Raw genomic sequence first — 10,542 nt, forward strand, 5'->3', positions numbered from 1 at the left:
TAATGTAAAGAAAGGTTGAGAGGCTTTTTGCCTTGTTCCATTGATCCATACAGTTTCACTCTACAGAGACAGTTAAGCCTTTCTTTATCTGTATGAGGTCGAGCTGAAGTACTTTGGCTGAATATTCTTTAATCTTTTGCTGCAACCCTCTATTCTTCACTATCCGGTTTAATGACTTTTTGAGTGATTTTGTAGTCGTAACCCTCCTATAAGATAAATAATGATATCTTAAAGTTCTCTGTAGCTTTTATGGGAGCTGGTTTAGTGTCCAATGTGGAGCAATTCAGTCCGTAGGGCAGTTTGTAATATTGTGAGTGAGCTAGAGTGGCAGCAGTCAGGATGACATCGTCGACATCTTGCTGTGGTGGAGCTGAGCTGCAGACGGCCGATGAAGCTGTCGATGATGTCGTTCTTACAGATCCACACACACTCCAGGCTCAGGATAGACAGCAGAGAGTCGATCACAGCACTTTGTTTGAGACGGGGGAATATCACACCATGGGGTTTAAAGGATGAAAGCTTAAACCCCTCAGATCAGCGGCTGAGGTGACACTCACACACTCACACACTCACACAGAGACAGAGAGAAGAATTCCTGGCTGCTTCAGGATTTGTATCTATCTAAGATGAAATGATTTGGTGAAGATGAGCTGATGGATTTGGTTGTAGAAAACTGCCTGAGTGGATGTTTACAACCGCTTTGTGCTTCTGCAGGTTGATGAGAAAGAAAACACCCTTTCATTCCCACAAATCACTATAGTCGGCAGTAAACCGTCCTCCTCTGACATAATTGGTCATAATCACATATTGATCCAATGAGCTTTGCCTGGGATCATCATGTTCTTTCCTCTGGGCTGGTGGTTTGCATTGACCTCCTCAGTTACAACACATTACAGTAATCTGTCTGGGTATCATGTTGTTTTCCTTCCTACACCTCCTCTTTTAATCCTCTTAATTTTTTTAATAAAATAATGAATGAAGAGCAGAGCAGAGAAAATTGTGGATTGGTTACGGTTCAGTTGATCAGTTCAGTTACAAGTAATCCCTCTGTGTGTGTGTGTGTGTGTGTGTGTGTGTGTGTGTGTGTGTGTGTAATGACAGAGTGGTGCTGCTGATTTAAGCCACACAAGGATCTGCAAAGGTCATTTTCTACGAATGAATGCGCCCTCTAGTGGCCCCTCCCTCACTTACAAGTCACAGTAGGAACAGCGGCCATCAGATGCACCACACACACACACATTCATTAACAATCTTGTGTCTGTAATGTTAATATTTTAGTTTTCAATTTATTTAATTTAGAAATGTGAGCTGTTGATATTTTAATTTTCTGTTTGTTTATAATTTAGTGTTTTATCCTTCATTAATCCTTCAGTTTTTACACAGTCAAACAAATGTAAATGTTAAAAGGAGCATTTTGCCGTCACAACATTTTTCACAACATGCCGTCTCAACATTTTTCTGAATTTTTATTAACAAAATAATAGATTTTATAGTCCAGTTCATGAATTCCTTCCTGATGTTCACACGTAAACATCAGCTTATTTCTAATCTTTACCCTTTATGATTCCATTATTCATCCAACATGTCTGCTCCTTTAAACTGTGTGCACACTTCTGACCCCCCTAAGTGTTCCACAGTGAGCCTGGAGCCTCCTCGGGCCTCAGCGCTCCAGGACCTCCCTCAGCCTGAGTGTGTTCCTGTCACTCCTGCCTGTTTTCCCATGAATAATGCAGCTCAGACAGCTGATCAGGCACTTTTGCTTGTCAGGTTGGGAGTCGGCCTCAAAGTTGCATAAGAGCGTCGAGGCTGAGGATGTCTGACGGGCCGGGCTTTGAAGTGGCAGCACCTCTGCCTTCACCCCCAACTGGGATTCGCCTTCAGCCCAAATCTGAACCGGCCAGCTGACTGGGAAGTGAACGGAAATTCAGACTCCATTTCGAAATGATTCTGACGATAAATTAGAGCAAAAGGTTTATTATATATATATATTATATTATATATTAATATTCCAAGAGAAACACACACGTGAGACCCCCCAGACAATATTAGCATGGTCACTATGGTTACGAGGTTGCCTCACGTGCGGCTCACCTTTGTTCATCCATACGTTACCAACTTCTTCCAACATGTATGCAGCCAGTTTCATATTTAATGGCGTCGGTGCGGTCGGAGCCGTGAAGCAAACACGTGCCTCCTCCATCATTTATGAGAGTTAATGCAGAGAGCGAGGGCGAGCAGGAGAAACCTCCTCTCACGGGAGACCTGCAGGCTCCGGGAAACAAGAACCGTGCAATTCCAGGCGAGGAAGAGCGATGGAGTTCACTGGTGCGTGACCTGCTGCCGTCTTCCTCCCACCTCCAGTTTTGTGCTCTAACAGGCCTGCGGGGCTTCTGCTTCCCAGGTGCTCCTCTCCTGCTCCTCTCCTGCTCCTCTCCTGCCAGCTTCTCTGTGCCTCCTCGGAGCAGGAATGTTACATCATCGCTAACTTCCCCCGTATCTCTTATTTACATGGCAGACAGGAGGTGACTCTTTTCCAAAACGCCCTTCAGAAGGACACAAAGCTTTAACTAATCCCCCACACACCTTTAATTTTCCGTCAGCTTGTCTGATTCGGCACACAAACATTCACAGAGGCTTAATACGATCATTACCGATAGCACCGCACCATGAAGAACGGTCCCATTTCCCTCCAAGCAGCTGGTTGGAGCAGAGATGGAATCCTGCAAATATTTGACAGATAAATCTTCATTGCCTCTCATTTCTCTCTGAATCTTAAAGGCTGGAAAGCTCTCAGACTTGGGGAGGGGAGACGATGCAGCGACATCCTGGGGCAGAGGAAGCTCCTCTGTCTCCTTTTCTTCCTTCCACCCGACCCACTGACAAGTCATCTGACTCCAGAGAGAGGAAGAGTTTGAGGGCTGTTGTTAAATTGGAAAAATTCATTAGGAACTTGTTCCCAAACTCTAACTGTAAAGATGTTCTCTGATGTGCAGATGTGTGAGTGTTACACTCATCCTCCTCCTCAATGATTTCATAAATCAAGGACATAAAAGTAAAAATGGAGGCTGTTCACACTCCAGGAGCAGACGTCGCACCCTGACCTTAACCACCGTTTGTCTGGGGCAGCCTAACCACAGCCTGACAGAAAAGGGGAGCTCCTGATTAATGGTATTTTTCGCCGGTGGAATATTCATCTGTGTACAATCTCAGGCCGTAATCGCCTCTTATGCTCGCTCAGCAATGTCGCCATGACTTTGCAGAACCTTCCTCCACTTCAGGGCCGTTTCATGATGCGATTATGAGCGAGCAAACATCACACGCGGTGTCTGTGACCTTAGGAGGAGACAGAGAGTGAGGGAGAGAGAAGGAGAGAGAGAGAGAGAGAGAGAGAGAGAGAGAGAGAGAGAGAGAGAGGTGTAGTTATTTTTATTCCTTTCTTAGTTTCTTTCTCAGCTATTTTTGTGTGTTAATGCCTAACATGAAACCTCTTTTAACTCCTTCACCCTCCTCCTCTTCCTCCCCTTCCTCTTCCTCCTCTTCCTCTTCTTGAACACTGGGTTCATGTCCCCCAGTAAACACACTGACACGTGAGGAGAGCTCTCCACGCCGCTCTCAGGCTCCTGCTGTGTAGTGGCCTGTGTGGCAGACAGGGGGCGCTGTGGATCTCCATTCAGTCCCAGTCCAGCTCCAGCATGTTCCCAGCAGATCCGTCTCACTGTGTTGTCCAATAGAAATCACAAGCTGTGTCCCAGTTTCACACACTGGACTGAGTCTGCACTGTGAGCTCACTGGTAAACAGCCACAACTCCAGCTTGCATATTAAAATGACTTTATTTGACCGTGTGTTGTGTTGACACAATGTCCCACAATGCAAAGCGGGAAGGAAACAACAGTTTGTCTTCCCTTTCAAATTTGATATTGGTTGCAGTTTATTTCGTATGAAGGGTTTGATTTCAGCTTGGATTACAGGTTTGACACTAGTTACCTGTGTGTGTGTGTGTGTGTGTGTGTGTGTGTGTGTGTGTGTGTGTGTGTCATAGAGAGAGCAGATGTTATTTTGGACGTCCTTAAACATGCACCGGTGTTGGAGAGCCTGGGGTCGTCCCACGAGGCCGTTTCACACGCATCAACACACACAAACATGCTCACACTCACACTCACACACACTGCTACCGAGGATCTGTGTATCTGTGTGTGTCAGAGACATAGAGAAGCGTTCCTCGGCACACACACAGGGACCAGCAGACAAAAATGAGGTTCAATTGGTGAAAGTGAAGCTCCTGCCGCCGCTGCAGAGTGTGTGTGTGTGTGTGTGTGTGTGTGTTTTCCTGCATTACTACCCTTCTTGGGACATCGACCAGGAAAAGTACCTTCCATATTGGGACCGATGGACAAGTTAGGACCAAAATCATGGTCCTAATAGGGCAAACCATTGCATCTGATAGAGAATGGCTCATTAGCAAGCCTGGTGGTGAAATCTAGAAAAAACAGCATGGACCCAAAAAGAAGGGATTTTTCAAATTGGGTGTGTGTCGGTGTGTGTCGGTCTCAAGAAATGCGCCCCCTCTGGTCAACATATGTAATAACAAAGTGTGTGTAGAAATTTGAAGTGCCCCCCCCTTTTGGCCAACATATGTAACTGCAATTATGACTAAATGGAAGGGATGAAAGGCAGTTACAAATCAGATATTATCTGTTTTGTAACTGCCTACATTTGAAAAAAACTAAAAACATAACTTTATATATTTGTGCATTATGTATATACTATCTATATAGTTCATAAAAATCTATTTAAGACCACAAAATATTAAATAAATGATGATTAAACAAGACGGATGCTATCAAGGCTGTTCTAAATCAACCAAAAGGATCAATTAAAACGTTTAAATGACTACCACTGTGTAGCACTCAACCCCATTCTAATGAATTGCTTTGAAAAACTGGTTCATAGAACAATATAGCCAACCTGGACCCTCAAGAGTTTGCCTTCAGTACCAACAGATCCAGAGGATGACATGTCAGGATCAGGATATACTTAATGTCCCCGAAGTGAAATTTGTCTTGGACAACAGTGCTACATCAGCTGACTTTCATAATAAGTAACACACATGACAGTTTAAGTGACAACAGGAGACAAATAAAAACCGACAAGGTCTAAACATGTCTACTGCCCTACACTCAGTCTGATAACACCACCGTCCACCACCACTGTTCAATGTCAACAAAACCAAGGAGCTTATTACATCAGTGGAGCAGGTGAACAATTTTAGGTTCCTGGGAAAAAACATCACAGACAACATGTCTTGGTCATCACATCTCAGAGCATCACAAAGCATCACTCTGCTGTAGACAGACAAGAGATCCAGAAGTATTCGCTGCCACACCACCAGACTACAGAGCAGGTTCTTTCCTCAGATTGTGTGTTAAAAATCACATGAGACTCCACCCTGTCTGGACCACACCATGTTTCAGGAACACTGAATGGGACCTGTTTACTCAGGGAGACCTGGAGGAATATACAGAGACTGTGTGCAGACAATGTCGCGGTCCACAAGTGCGTCTGTAGATTTTCCAACCAGAAAGTCTGGTTGACGAGCGAGGTTCAGAAGCTTCACAAAAGCCACAACACCACCTTCAGATCAGGAGACAAAACTAAGTACAGCTCTGCTAGAGCTGAACTAAAGAGGGGCATCAAGGAAGAAAAGGAGGCCAACAAATCAAAAAATTGAGGATCACCTCACACATGATGATCCATGGAGGGTGTGGCAAGGGCTGCAGCACATAACAAACTACAGAGGCAGAACTAACAGCACTGCACCCACCGATGGTGCACTGGCTGAGGAGCTAAACTGCTTCTTTGCCAGGTTGCCAACAGAACAACTACCACACCCTCTGTGCCTCCACCCAATGCTGATACCCCCCACTTGAACTGAAGGAACCGGAGGTGAGGTGTGTGCTGAGGTTTCTCCTTCTCCATCTGCTCCTGGACTCAACAATTCCTCATAGAGCGCCCACAGAGTGGAAGTTGATCCCCACATCTCCTCCATCACTCTCAGCACTGGCTCCCCTCAGGGCTGGATGCTGAGGCCTCTCCTTTACTCTCTGTACACTAATGACTGCTCACCAGCTCACTTGCCCAACACCATCATGAAGTTAACAGACAACACAACCATTGTCAGGCTCATCTCGTAGGGGGATGAGACTGGGCACAGGGATGAGGCACAGAGACTGTCGGAGTGGTGCTTAGTGAATAACCTCACACTGAACACCGCTAAAACAACGGAGATGATACTGGACTTCAGGCGGAAGCGTGACACAGAACGCCTCCATATCAACAGAGTAAAGGTGGGAGTCAATGTTTCTGAGGACCTCTCCTGGTCACCCAACACCACAGTGATGCTGAGAAAAGCACAACAGAGACTTCACTTCTTCAGAGTGCTCAGGGGGAACAACATGGAGAAGAAGCTGCTGGTGGCCTTCGACCAGGCAACCACTGAGAGTGTCCTCACAAACTGCATCCCAGTGTGTTAAAATGACTACAACTATCATTTCATCATACAGCCCTGTGTGGTAGAATGATAAATTAATTAATCTTTTATCTGTTCAGACCAATAAAAGGCTCTCATGAGAAGTAACACCTTAACTTCCCTCTCTTTAAAATAGGAAATCAGCTAACATGTGGAAGGATGTGATCTGGGTCTTGAATGTTCCAAGTTTTAAATAAGAAATCACATCTTCCTCCACATGATATGTGAAACACACAGCAGTCCTAATAAGAACCACTCCCTCCACCACCTGCTCCGCTTACTGCCAGGCTGAACATGAAGTGTGTGTGAAACACAGAGGTCCTAACAAGAACCATCTAAAAAAAAAAAAGAAAAAAAAGTCTCTCCCGCCTCCTCTGATCACGTGTCTATGTAGTCATTTCAGGTAAAAATAATGATAATAACTGATCTGTTCATCACTACGGCTTGCAAACAGCTGTATTTGTTTATGTTTTTGTGGTTACCATTTTTATGTATTGATTTGTAAACATTTTGGCGCGTCAGCGTCTCTTTTGCTCTTTATAACCACGTGCGGAGTTTCTCTGGCGTGCTCTGTGTCGTAAAACAAGCGCTCCCTTTGGTCCGCACACCTCTGCTGCCGTCAGACAGACTGCTGATGCTCCACAGACATGCGCTGCTGCGGGGACATGGTGAGTGTTGACTTATTTCTGCTTCAGTATAATAATGCGCTGTTTATTTTACTGTGATACGGTTTTCACATGTAAGTTAAAGCAACGGAAAAAGAGCTAACTGTGTGTCCATGTGCTCAAACTTCACCACGGTGAAGATTAGCTAATGGCGTCACCAATTAGCGCCTAATTAGCGGCCTGTATGCACATATTTTACATATTAGCCCAATAGTTATATCCTTGATGTCAAACCATACATTTCTGACCACAGAGAAGTCAGATTTATTGTACTGGAGAGGCTAAGAAGCTTCCTTATATCATATTTCAACCACTGAAAGAATATAGAGCAGTTCAGAGCTTAAAATGGCAGCCAGTTGGAAGAAATGGCAGCCATCCTGATTTTTGTGTGACTGATGGGTTTGATCAAAAGCACAATCCCCAAGGAGTGTTTGTGCCAATGTTGGTGCTTCTTTCCACTTGTGACAGATTTTCCTGAACAAAGTGAGTCTGGACAGCTGCAATGTTTACACACTGGGACTCGTGTTGTTATTGACATGAAACTGATTTTATCATCTGTCCTACCGCGAATGGAGAGAAACTTATGGATAAAACTGAAACTGTCTTTATGCACACAGCGAGCTGCTCTGCTGTTCTAACACGTTATGATGAAGCTTCTGAAGTCGTTCACACACCAGGAAATATTTAAACATTATTGTTATAAACCAGTCAATTTAATTTAGTTTCACTCAAAATCCTGTGATATGCAGCCTGCCTGACAACATCGACATGATGTCTGGATTCATGTCACAATGTGAATTACATCCATAAACTAACTGAAATACAGAGTCATGTGATGGGCTGAAGTCTGACTGATGTGTCTCTGTGTTTACAGGAGGAGGAGGAAAGCCCAGGTGTGTCTTCCTCTGGGGACACTTATGACTGCACAGGTGAGAGGGGGGGGCATAATGGGCTGTTGTTATAATGATGTTTATAGTAAGTAGTTTGTGTCACTGAACAAATAACTCTTAAAGCTAAAGGTGGTCACATTGTGACTTTATATCTGCTGCCTTATATCAGCATCATGTCAGCAGATAAAGGCTAATATTGAATATTGGCATCAACCGAAAATGAACATTTCTGTTGATGTTACAGGCTGATGAAATGACGCTTTAATTACAACTTGAACAAGCTTGAATATGTTGGCAGTGACACAGTAACAACAGTAACTGGATACAGATGTAATGATCAGTGCAGTGTTCAGCATCAGGTCACACTGCTGTCACTGTCAGCAGCACACTGCTCAGGTTTAGTTCTGTCCACTACCAGTAGTGTCATTGTTACATGAGAATGTAAGTCACATTATGTTGATTTTGGTGTAACTACAACATGACTTACACTCTCATACAGGTGTCGTTGGCTCATGTTGAACCTGATTAACATTTTTCTCTTTGTAATTTATTTGCAGTTGCTGATGTGACGGATGTGTTTCATGTTGAAGAGAAGACAGGGGTAGGATATGTTGTCTTCTTTGTGTTCTTAAAATCGATAGTGGAAATCAAAACAATAATATGACAGTATATCACTGAGGCCTCCCCACATGCTTCACCATTGTCTTTTAATTAAATAACTTAAATTATTCTCACAGTTCCCCAGAGTCCGCAAAACCCTTTCAAATCAGAGAAACAACCTTTGTGTTTCTGTCAGCAGTGTGACCTCTGAACCGGACGTTGAACAAAATAAAAACAGAAGAACGTGAAAATCAGGTTTTTGATTTTTGTGTTGTTATTGTGATATTTGGATAAATTCAGGGGAATACTTGGATTCTTGTGGAGGTGCAGATGCTTTACTTACAGTCACATGCAGAGCAGGAAAGCCTGACCGGAGATCTGCCCGCAGACCGCCTGCTGCCCCCGCTCAGAGGTGGACAACACCAGTCAGTCCTCTGGCTCCAGAGTCAGCTGAGAGGTGGCCTCACGTCTCAGCGGCTCCACGCTGCTGCTCTCCGCGACTCAACTCCACCTCTGAGCGGGGGCTCCTCGGCAGCAGTGCCGACTCCTGCCCGGTCTGAGCGACTCGTCTCCTGGTGTGAGTGCTCATGGGCAGCAGGCGGTCTGCAGGCAGATCTCTGGTGAGGCTTTCCTGCTCTGCATGTAGGCTGTAAGTAAAGCATCTGCACCTCCACAATTCTCCAAGTATTCCCCTGAATTCATCCAAATATCACAATAACAACACAAAAATCAAAAACTTTGTTTTCATGTCCTTGTGTTTTTATTTTAAAACAGAAAAACAACCATAAAATGTGTGATTTCTGTTCTGTATTGGTTTTGAAACAGAATAATGAAAGATGAACCATAGACGCCTCCCCGGCTTTCAGCAGCTCTCTGCAGGCATCCCTCTGCTCTGCCCGGTCCTATTGTGGACGCAACTTTAAAAAAAATCTACTCCATTCAGAGTCCCTCTGCTCTCCTCTGCTCCCATGCTCTGGTCCTACCTAACAAAGAATAAATGTCCAAAAAATAATTTGGCCTAACAATGATTTTAAAACTTTGTTTCCTGCGTTTTGTAGGCTCAAAGTCGTTTCCTAAGTCGCCTTCAGAAACTCAAAGCACATCACGATGTGTGTGAGCGGCGCTACGAGAAGGCTCACACGAAAAGACTAAGCGATGAGAGAGAGAGGACTTTGTTATTTCACCGTAGCCTGAACACAGCGGTTAGTTCCATGACACCTTTTTATAATGTACACCAGAGTGACCATCAGAAGCACATAATGATGGGGATAATGTGTCTCTTTAGTAAACATTCATTGCTTCACTTGCAGTGTCACTCACACTTTAAAGTTTCTGCAGACTTCTTTGAAAGACACCTTTGTGGCATCTTTGCAAACATTGCAAAGGGTCAAAACACTGCAGCAGTCTGAGCTGAAGGAGAGGAATCTGTGATGTGTTTTCAAAATGCTGACCAGTTATGACACGCAGCAGAGGAATCAAACTCAGGCCGCTGCACTCAGTATAGTATATGGTAAAAAGCATTTATTATCTATGGGCACTGCAGATGAATAGTAAAATACATTACGATGTACAGTTAGAAACTATTAAAGACATGAATATGTCTTATTTGCCATTCTTTAGTTTTCTGTTGTGGAAGGGAGAGGGTTTTATTTGGTTTAATTGTTATGACCTTGTAGGGTTGCTGAATTATGGCAAAAACCACAATCTCAATTGTTTGAATCAATATTGAGATCTTGATTATTTAACACGACTGCTCTGACTTTGGAAAAACTGCATTTATTGAACTTTGTTGGATAAGTTATGGGGGGGGGGGCACATCTGAACTCGTACTGCTCATCAAACTCTGATCAAACTGGCAAA

The sequence above is a fragment of the Genypterus blacodes genome, unplaced genomic scaffold, assembly GCF_046128005.1.
Source record: "Genypterus blacodes isolate CSIRO-AG114 ecotype Tasmania unplaced genomic scaffold, CSIRO-AGI_Gbla_v1 ptg000543l_1, whole genome shotgun sequence".
In the NCBI taxonomy this organism is placed as follows: domain Eukaryota; kingdom Metazoa; phylum Chordata; class Actinopteri; order Ophidiiformes; family Ophidiidae; genus Genypterus; species Genypterus blacodes.